General features: G+C 44.1%; 1 non-coding gene across 1 annotated transcript; it reads left to right on the top strand.

The window, feature by feature from the left end:
- The first annotated feature begins 790 nt into the window (after positions 1–790).
- TRNAT-GGU (transfer RNA threonine (anticodon GGU)) lies at positions 791–863 on the top strand. The gene has a single exon. It is a non-coding gene; the product is annotated as a tRNA-Thr (tRNA).
- The last annotated feature ends 9,907 nt before the right edge of the window (positions 864–10,770 follow it).

Genomic DNA, 10,770 nt, shown 5'->3' on the forward strand with positions numbered 1-10,770 from the left:
AACGTAAAAAGTCAAAGTTTTTCTACAATACCTGACGACAATTTTTTTTTCTAAACTTCCGTGGCACAATGGTTAGCGCGTTCGGCTGTTAACCGAAAGATTGCTAGTTCGAGCCCACCCGGGAACGTTGGTGTGTTTTGGTAAAAATAACGAAAAAAGTCAAAGTTTTTCCATAAACCCTGACGACCATTTAATTTTTTGGGATTCCGTGGCGCAATGGTTAGCGCGTTCAGCTGTTAATCTAAAGGTTGGTGGTTCGAGCCCACCCGGGAGCGGTGTTGTGATGTGTCAGATGTAACGTAAAAAGTCAAAGTTTTTCTACAATACCAGACGACAATTTATTTTCTAAACTTCCGTGGCACAATGGTTAGCGCGTTCGGCTGTTAACCGAAAGATTGCTAGTTCGAGCCCACCCGGGAACGTTGGTGTGTTTTGTGATAAATAACGTAAAAAGTCAAAGTTTTTCCATAATACCTGACGACCATTTAATTTTCTGGCTTCCGTGACGCAATGGTTAGCGCGTTCAGTTGTTAGTAAAAAGGTTGGTGGTTCGAGCCCAACCGGGAGCGGAGTTGTGTTGTGTCAGATGTAACGTAAAAAGTCAAAGTTGTTCTACAATACCTGACGACAATTTATTTTCTAAACGTCCGTGGCACAATGGTTAGCGCGTTCGGCTGTTAACCGAAAGATTGCTAGTTCAAGCCCACCCGGGAACGTTGGTGTGTCTTGGTAGAAATAACGTCAAAAGTCAAAGTTTTTCCATAATACCTGACGACCATTTAATTTCTGAGTTTCCGTGGCTCAATGGTTAGCGCGTTCGGCTGGTAACCGAAAGGTTGGTGGTTCGAGCCCACCCAGGAGCGGAGTTGTGAGGCCTCAGATGTAACATAAAAAGTCAAAGTTTTTCTACAATACTGACGACAATTTATTTTCTAAACTTCCGTGCCACAATGGTTAGCGCGTTCGGCTGTTAACCGAAAGATTGCTAGTTCGAGCCCACCCGGGAACGTTGGTGTGTTTTGGTAAAAATAACGAAAAAAGTCAAAGTTTTTCCATAAACCCTGACGACCATTTAATTTTTGGGATTCCGTGACGCAATTGTTAGCGCGTTCAGCTGTTAATCTAAAGGTTGGTGGTTCGAGCCCACCCGGGAGCGGTGTTGTGATGTGTCAGATGTAACGTAAAAAGTCAAAGTTTTTCTACAATACCAGACGACAATTTATTTTCTAAACTTCCGTGGCACAATGGTTAGCGCGTTCGGCTGTTAACCGAAAGATTCGAGCCCACCCGGGAACGTTGGTGTGTTTTGTGATAAATAACGTAAAAAGTCAAAGTTTTTCCATAATACCTGACGACCATTTAATTTTCTGGCTTCCGTGACGCAATGGTTAGCGCGTTGAGTTGTTAGTAAAAAGGTTGGTGGTTCGAGCCCAACCGGGAGCGGAGTTGTGTTGTGTCAGATGTAACGTAAAAAGTCAAAGTTGTTCTACAATACCTGACGACAATTTATTTTCTAAACGTCCGTGGCACAATGGTTAGCGCGTTCGGCTGTTAACCGAAAGATTGCTAGTTCGAGCCCACCCGGGAACGTTGGTGTGTCTTGGTAGAAATAACGTCAAAAGTCAAAGTTTTTCCATAATACCTGACGACCATTTAATTTCTGAGTTTCCGTGGCTCAATGGTTAGCGCGTTCGGCTGTTAACCGAAAGATTGCTAGTTCGAGCCCACCCGGGAAAGTTGGTGTGTTTTGTGATAAATAACGTAAAAAGTCAAAGTTTTTCCATAAACCCTGACGACCATTTAATTTTTGGGATTCCGTGGCGCAATGGTTAGCGCGTTCAGCTGTTAATCTAAAGGTTGGTGGTTCGAGCCCACCCGGGAGCGGTGTTGTGATGTGTCAGATGTAACGTAAAAAGTCAAAGTTTTTCTACAATACCTGACGACAATTTATTTTCTGAACTTCCGTGGCACAATGGTTAGCGCGTTCGGCTGTTAACCGAAAGATTGCTAGTTCGAGCCCACCCGGGAACGTTGGTGTGTTTTGTGATAAATAACGTAAAAAGTCAAAGTTTTTGCATAAAACCTGACGACCATTTAATTTTCTGGCTTCCGTGACGCAATGGTTAGCGCGTTCAGTTGTTAGTAAAAAGGTTGGTGGTTCGAGCCCAACCGGGAGCGGAGTTGTGAGGTCTCAGATGTAACATAAAAATTCAAAGTTTTTCCACAATACCTGCCGATCATTTAATTTCTGAGTTTCCGTGGCTCAATGGCTAGCGCGTTCGGCTGTTAACCGAAAGGCTGGTGGCGAGCCCACCCGGGAGCGGAGTTGTGAGGTCTCAGATGTAACAAAAAAAGTCAAAGTTTTTCCACAATACCTGCCGATCATTTTATTTCTGAGTTTCCGTGGCTCAATGGTTAGTGCGTTCGGCTGTTAACCGAAAGGTTCGTGGTTCGAGCCCACCCGGGAACGGTGTTGTGTTGTGTCAGATGTAACGCGAAAAGTCAAAGTTTTTCTACAATACCTGACGACAATTTATTTTCTAAACTTCCGTGGCACAATGGTTAGCGCGTTCGGCTGTTAACCGAAAGATTGCTAGTTCGAGCCCACCCGGGAACGTTGCTGTGTTTTGGTAAAAATAACGAAAAAAGTCAAAGTTTTTCCATAAACCCTGACGACCACTTAATTTTTGGGATTCCGTGGCGCAATGGTTAGCGCGTTCAGCTGTTAATCTAAAGGTTGGTGGTTCGAGCCCACCCGGGAGCGGTGTTGTGATGTGTCAGATGTAACGTAAAAAGTTTTTCTACAATACCTGACGACAATTTATTTTCTAAACTTCCGTGGCACAATGGTTAGCGCGTTCGGCTGTTAACCGAAAGATTGCTAGTTCGAGCCCACCCGGTAACGTTGGTGTGTTTTGGTAGAAATAACGTCAAAAGTCAAAGTTTTTCCATAATACCTGACGACCATTTAAATTTTGGGCTTCCGTGGCGCAATGGTTAGCGCGTTCAGCTGTTAATCAAAAGGTTGGTGGTTCGAGCCCACCCGGGAGCGGTGTTGTGTTGTGTCAGATGTAACGTAAAAAGTCAAAGTTTTTCTACAATACCTGACGACAATTTATTTTCTAAACTTCCGTGGCACAATGGTTAGCGCGTTCGGCTGTTAACCGAAAGATTGCTAGTTCGAGCCCACCCGGGAACGTTGGTGTGTTTTGTGATAAATAACGTAAAAAGTCAAAGTTTTTCCATAATACCTGACGACCATTTAATTTTCTGGCTTCCGTGACGCAATGGTTAGCGCGTTCAGTTGTTAGTAAAAAGGTTGGTGGTTCGAGCCCAACCGGGAGCGGAGTTGTGAGGTCTCAGATGTAACATAAAAAGTCAAAGTTTTTCCACAATACCTGCCGATCATTTAATTTCTGAGTTTCCGTGGCTCAATGGCTAGCGCGTTCGGCTGTTAACCGAAAGGTTGGTGGCGAGCCCACCCGGGAGCGGAGTTGTGAGGCCTCAGATGTAAAATAAAAGTCAAAGTTTTTCCACAATACCTCCGATCATTTAATTTCTGAGTTTCCGTGGCGCAATGGTTAGCGCGTTCGGCTGTTAACCGAAAGGTTGGTGGTTCGAGCCCACCCGGGAGCGGTGTTGTGTTGTGTCAGATGTAACGTAAAAAGTCAAAGTTGTTCTAATACCTGACGACAATTTATTTTCTAAACTTCCGTGGCACAATGGTTAGCGCGTTCGGCTGTTAACCGAAAGATTGCTAGTTCGAGCCCACCCGGGAACGTTGGTGTGTTTGGTAAAAATAACGTCAAAAGTCAAAGTTTTTCCATAATACCTGACGACCATTTAATTTTTGGGCTTCCGTGGCGCAATGGTTAGCGCGTTCAGCTGTTAATCAAAAGGTTGGTGGTTCGAGCCCACCCGGGAGCGGTGTTGTGTTGTGTCGGATGTAACGTAAAAAGTCGAGCCCACCCGGGAACGTTGGTGTGTTTTGGTAGAAATAACGTCAAAAGTCAAAGTTTTTCCATAATACCTGACGACCATTTAAATTTTGGGCTTCCGTGGCGCAATGGTTAGCGCGTTCAGCTGTTAATCAAAAGGTTGGTGGTTCGAGCCCACCCGGGAGCGGTGTTGTGTTGTGTCAGATGTAACGTAAAAAGTCAAAGTTTTTCTACAATACCTGACGACAATTTATTTTCTAAACTTCCGTGGCACAATGGTTAGCGCGTTCGGCTGTTAACCGAAAGATTGCTAGTTCGAGCCCACCCGGTAACGTTGGTGTGTTTTGGTAGAAATAACGTCAAAAGTCAAAGTTTTTCCATAATACCTGACGACCATTTAAATTTTGGGCTTCCGTGGCGCAATGGTTAGCGCGTTCAGCTGTTAATCAAAAGGTTGGTGGTTCGAGCCCACCCGGGAGCGGTGTTGTGTTGTGTCAGATGTAACGTAAAAAGTCAAAGTTTTTCTACAATACCTGACGACAATTTATTTTCTAAACTTCCGTGGCACAATGGTTAGCGCGTTCGGCTGTTAACCGAAAGATTGCTAGTTCGAGCCCACCCGGGAACGTTGCTGTGTTTTGGTAAAAATAACGAAAAAAGTCGAAGTTTTTCCATAAACCCTGACGACCATTTAATTTTTGGGATTCCGTGGCGCAATGGTTAGCGCGTTCAGCTGTTAATCTAAAGGTTGGTGGTTCGAGCCCACCCGGGAGCGGTGTTGTGATGTGTCAGATGTAACGTAAAAAGTTTTTCTACAATACCTGACGACAATTTATTTTCTAAACTTCCGTGGCACAATGGTTAGCGCGTTCGAATGTTAAACGAAAGATTGCTAGTTCGAGCCCACCCGGGAACGTTGGTGTGTTTTGTGATAAATAACGTAAAAAGTCAAAGTTTTTCCATAATACCTGACGACCATTTAATTTTCTGGCTTCCGTGACGCAATGGTTAGCGCGTTCAGTTGTTAGTAAAAAGGTTGGTGGTTCGAGCCCAACCGGGAGCGGAGTTGTGAGGTCTCAGATGTAACATAAAAAGTCAAAGTTTTTCCACAATACCTGCCGATCATTTAATTTCTGAGTTTCCGTGGCTCAATGGCTAGCGCGTTCGGCTGTTAACCGAAAGGTTGGTGGCGAGCCCACCCGGGAGCGGAGTTGTGAGGCCTCAGATGTAAAATAAAAGTCAAAGTTTTTCCACAATACCTCCGATCATTTAATTTCTGAGTTTCCGTGGCGCAATGGTTAGCGCGTTCGGCTGTTAACCGAAAGGTTGGTGGTTCGAGCCCACCCGGGAGCGGTGTTGTGTTGTGTCAGATGTAACGTAAAAAGTCAAAGTTGTTCTAATACCTGACGACAATTTATTTTCTAAACTTCCGTGGCACAATGGTTAGCGCGTTCGGCTGTTAACCGAAAGATTGCTAGTTCGAGCCCACCCGGGAACGTTGGTGTGTTTTGGTAAAAATAACGTCAAAAGTCAAAGTTTTTCCATAATACCTGACGACCATTTAATTTTTGGGCTTCCGTGGCGCAATGGTTAGCGCGTTCAGCTGTTAATCAAAAGGTTGGTGGTTCGAGCCCACCCGGGAGCGGTGTTGTGTTGTGTCAGATGTAACGTAAAAAGTCGAGCCCACCCGGGAACGTTGGTGTGTTTTGGTAGAAATAACGTCAAAAGTCAAAGTTTTTCCATAATACCTGACGACCATTTAAATTTTGGGCTTCCGTGGCGCAATGGTTAGCGCGTTCAGCTGTTAATCAAAAGGTTTGTGGTTCGAGCCCACCCGGGAGCGGTGTTGTGTTGTGTCAGATGTAACGTAAAAAGTCAAAGTTTTTCTACAATACCTGACGACAATTTATTTTCTAAACTTCCGTGGCACAATGGTTAGCGCGTTCGGCTGTTAACCGAAAGATTGCTAGTTCGAGCCCACCCGGGAACGTTGGTGTGTTTTGGTAAAAATAACGAAAAAAGTCATAGTTTTTCCATAATACCTGACGACCATTTAATTTTCTGGCTTCCGTGACGCAATGGTTAGCGCGTTCAGTTGTTAGTAAAAAGGTTAGTGGTTCGAGCCCAACCGGGAGCGGAGTTGTGTTGTGTCAGATGTAACGTAAAAAGTCAAAGTTGTTCTACAATACCTGACGACAATTTATTTTCTAAACTTCCGTGGCGCAATGGTTAGCGCGTTCAGCTGTTAATCAAAAGGTTGGTGGCGAGCCCACCCGGGAGCGGAGTTGTGAGGCCTCAGATGTAAAATAAAAGTCAAAGTTGTTCTACAATACCTGACGACAATTTATTTTCTAAACTTCCTTGGCACAATGGTTAGCGCGTTCGGCTGTTAACCGAAAGATTGCTAGTTCGAGCCCACCCGGGAACGTTGGTGTGTTTTGGTAAAAATAACGTCAAAAGTCAAAGTTTTTCCATAATACCTGACGACCATTTAATTTTCTGGCTTCCGTGGCGCAATGGTTAGCGCGTTCAGCTGTTAGTAAAAAGGTTGGTGGTACGAGCCCAACCGGGAGCAGAGTTGTGAGGTCTCAGATGTAACATAAAAAGTCAAAGTTTTTCCACAATACCTGCCGATCATTTAATTTCTGAGTTTCCGTGGCTCAATGGCTAGCGCGTTCGGCTGTTAACCGAAAGGTTGGTGGCGAGCCCACCCGGGAGCGGAGTTGTGAGGCCTCAGATGTAAAATAAAAGTCAAAGTTTTTCCACAATACCTCCGATCATTTAATTTCTGAGTTTCCGTGGCGCAATGGTTAGCGCGTTCGGCTGTTAACCGAAAGGTTGGTGGTTCGAGCCCACCCGGGAGCGGTGTTGTGTTGTGTCAGATGTAACGTAAAAAGTCAAAGTTGTTCTAATACCTGACGACAATTTATTTTCTAAACTTCCGTGGCACAATGGTTAGCGCGTTCGGCTGTTAACCGAAAGATTGCTAGTTCGAGCCCACCCGGGAACGTTGGTGTGTTTTGGTAAAAATAACGTCAAAAGTCAAAGTTTTTCCATAATACCTGACGACCATTTAATTTTTGGGCTTCCGTGGCGCAATGGTTAGCGCGTTCAGCTGTTAATCAAAAGGTTGGTGGTTCGAGCCCACCCGGGAGCGGTGTTGTGTTGTGTCAGATGTAACGTAAAAAGTCGAGCCCACCCGGGAACGTTGGTGTGTTTTGGTAGAAATAACGTCAAAAGTCAAAGTTTTTCCATAATACCTGACGACCATTTAAATTTTGGGCTTCCGTGGCGCAATGGTTAGCGCGTTCCGCTGTTAATCAAAAGGTTTGTGGTTCGAGCCCACCCGGGAGCGGTGTTGTGTTGTGTCAGATGTAACGTAAAAAGTCAAAGTTTTTCTACAATACCTGACGACAATTTATTTTCTAAACTTCCGTGGCACAATGGTTAGCGCGTTCGGCTGTTAACCGAAAGATTGCTAGTTCGAGCCCACCCGGGAACGTTGGTGTGTTTTGGTAAAAATAACGAAAAAAGTCATAGTTTTTCCATAATACCTGACGACCATTTAATTTTCTGGCTTCCGTGACGCAATGGTTAGCGCGTTCAGTTGTTAGTAAAAAGGTTAGTGGTTCGAGCCCAACCGGGAGCGGAGTTGTGTTGTGTCAGATGTAACGTAAAAAGTCAAAGTTGTTCTACAATACCTGACGACAATTTATTTTCTAAACTTCCGTGGCGCAATGGTTAGCGCGTTCAGCTGTTAATCAAAAGGTTGGTGGCGAGCCCACCCGGGAGCGGAGTTGTGAGGCCTCAGATGTAAAATAAAAGTCAAAGTTGTTCTACAATACCTGACGACAATTTATTTTCTAAACTTCCTTGGCACAATGGTTAGCGCGTTCGGCTGTTAACCGAAAGATTGCTAGTTCGAGCCCACCCGGGAACGTTGGTGTGTTTTGGTAAAAATAACGTCAAAAGTCAAAGTTTTTCCATAATACCTGACGACCATTTAATTTTCTGGCTTCCGTGGCGCAATGGTTAGCGCGTTCAGCTGTTAGTAAAAAGGTTGGTGGTACGAGCCCAACCGGGAGCAGAGTTGTGAGGTCTCAGATGTAACATAAAAAGTCAAAGTTTTTCCACAATACCTGCCGATCATTTTATTTCTGAGTTTCCGTGGCTCAATGGTTAGTGCGTTCGGCTGTTAACCGAAAGGTTCGTGGTTCGAGCCCACCCGGGAGCGGTGTTGTGTTGTGTCAGATGTAACGCGAAAAGTCAAAGTTTTTCTACAATACCTGACGACAATTTATTTTCTAAACTTCCGTGGCACAATGGTTAGCGCGTTCGGCTGTTAACCGAAAGATTGCTAGTTCGAGCCCACCCGGGAACGTTGGTGTGTTTTGGTAAAAATAACGAAAAAAGTCAAAGTTTTTCCATAATACCTGACGATCATTTAAATTTTGGGCTTCCGTGGTGCAATGGTTAGCGCGTTCAGCTGTTAATCAAAAGGTTGGTGGTTCGAGCCCACCCGGGAGCGGTGTTGTGATGTGTCAGATGTAACGTAAAAAGTCAAAGTTTTTCTACAATACCTGACGACAATTTATTTTCTAAACTTCCGTGGCACAATGGTTAGCGCGTTCGGCTGTTAACCGAAAGATTGCTAGTTCGAGCCCACCCGGAAACGTTGGTGTGTTTTGTGATAAATAACGTAAAAAGTCAAAGTTTTTCCATAATACCTGACGATCATTTAAATTTTGGGCTTCCGTGGTGCAATGGTTAGCGCGTTCAGCTGTTAATCAAAAGGTTGGTGGTTCGAGCCCACCCGGGAGCGGTGTTGTGTTGTGTCAGATGTAACGTAAAAAGTCAAAGTTTTTCTACAATACCTGACGACAATTTATTTTCTAAACTTCCGTGGCACAATGGTTAGCGCGTTCGGCTGTTAACCGAAAGATTGCTAGTTCGAGCCCACCCGGGAACGTTGGTGTGTTTTGGTAAAAATAACGAAAAAAGTCAAAGTTTTTCCATAAACCCTGACGACCATTTAATTTTTGGGATTCCGTGGCGCAATGGTTAGCGCGTTCAGCTGTTAATCTAAAGGTTGGTGGTTCGAGCCCACCCGGGAGCGGTGTTGTGATGTGTCAGATGTAACGTAAAAAGTCAAAGTTTTTCTACAATACCTGACGACAATTTATTTTCTAAACTTCCGTGGCACAATGGTTAGCGCGTTCGGCTGTTAACCGAAAGATTGCTAGTTCGAGCCCACCCGGGAACGTTGGTGTGTTTTGGTAAAAATAACGAAAAAAGTCAAAGTTTTTCCATAAACCCTGACGACCATTTAATTTTTGGGATTCCGTGGCGCAATGGTTAGCGCGTTCAGCTGTTAATCTAAAGGTTGGTGGTTCGAGCCCACCCGGGAGCGGTGTTGTGATGTGTCAGATGTAACGTAAAAAGTCAAAGTTTTTCTACAATACCTGACGACAATTTATTTTCTAAACTTCCGTGGCACAATGGTTAGCGCGTTCGGCTGTTAACCGAAAGATTGCTAGTTCGAGCCCACCCGGGAACGTTGGTGTGTTTTGTGATAAATAACGTAAAAAGTCAAAGTTTTTCCATAAAACCTGACGACCATTTAATTGTCTGGCTTCCGTGACGCAATGGTTAGCGCGTTCAGTTGTTAGTAAAAAGGTTGGTGGTTCGAGCCCAACCGGGAGCGGAGTTGTGAGGTCTCAGATGTAACATAAAAAGTCAAAGTTTTTCCACAATACCTGCCGATCATTTAATTTCTGAGTTTCCGTGGCTCAATGGCTAGCGCGTTCGGCTGTTAACCGAAAGGTTGGTGGCGAGCCCACCCGGGAGCGGAGTTGTGAGGCCTCAGATGTAAAATAAAAGTCAAAGTTTTTCCACAATACCACCGATCATTTAATTTCTGAGTTTCCGTGGCGCAATGGTTAGCGCGTTCGGCTGTTAACCGAAAGGTTGGTAGTTCGAGCCCACCCGGGAGCGGTGTTGTGTTGTGTTGTGTCAGATGTAACGTAAAAAGTCAAAGTTGTTCTACAATACCTGACGACAATTTATTTTCTAAACTTCCGTGGCACAATGGTTAGCGCGTTCGGCTGTTAACCGAAAGATTGCTAGTTCGAGCCCACCCGGGAACGTTGGTGTGTTTTGTGATAAATAACGTAAAAAGTCAAAGTTTTTCCATAAAACCTGACGACCATTTAATTTTCTGGCTTCCGTGACGCAATGGTTAGCGCGTTCAGTTGTTAGTACAAGTTGGGAAAACCAAAATATTACCTCTCCGAGTCAAGAGGTCTACTACTACAAACTTATTTACCTAGATATGGAATTATTTCACTTTTTTGAAGTAAAAATTTACGAAATATTGAAGCAGTATTCCAAACAAAGCGAACAGTAAAGTAGACGACATTTTACATCCAATAAGGATAAATCTTGGACACATGGAAATCAGTCAATGGGGAAAAGAACAGGAAATGAAGTCTACGCTTCAGCTGTTTACCCTATATTATGATAGCTACATTCACAACTGGTTTGCAGTGTAAACACTATCGTCTCGTCTCACCTCAACAATATTCTTAGTTTGCCAACATGAATGTTAACGTTAAATAACACCAAAGCTAAATTGTACCTAGACGCACTAATAGTTAATGCGCACCATAAAGAGAATAATAAGTCAGTAGCTACTACCCGTTTACCATTAGCCCTTTAACTAATCTAATTGCCACCATGATCTTTTCCTCTATTATAAAATCTTAACCTGATTATTTAAGAGTGTATTAAACTTTCGGCTCACTCTGAACCGTTAATGTCTCTTCATTTCAGA

Source organism: Phalangium opilio, unplaced genomic scaffold (assembly GCF_054372755.1).
Source record: "Phalangium opilio isolate 3A_F unplaced genomic scaffold, DU_Popi_V2 ptg000329l_1, whole genome shotgun sequence".
NCBI lineage: Eukaryota > Metazoa > Arthropoda > Arachnida > Opiliones > Phalangiidae > Phalangium > Phalangium opilio.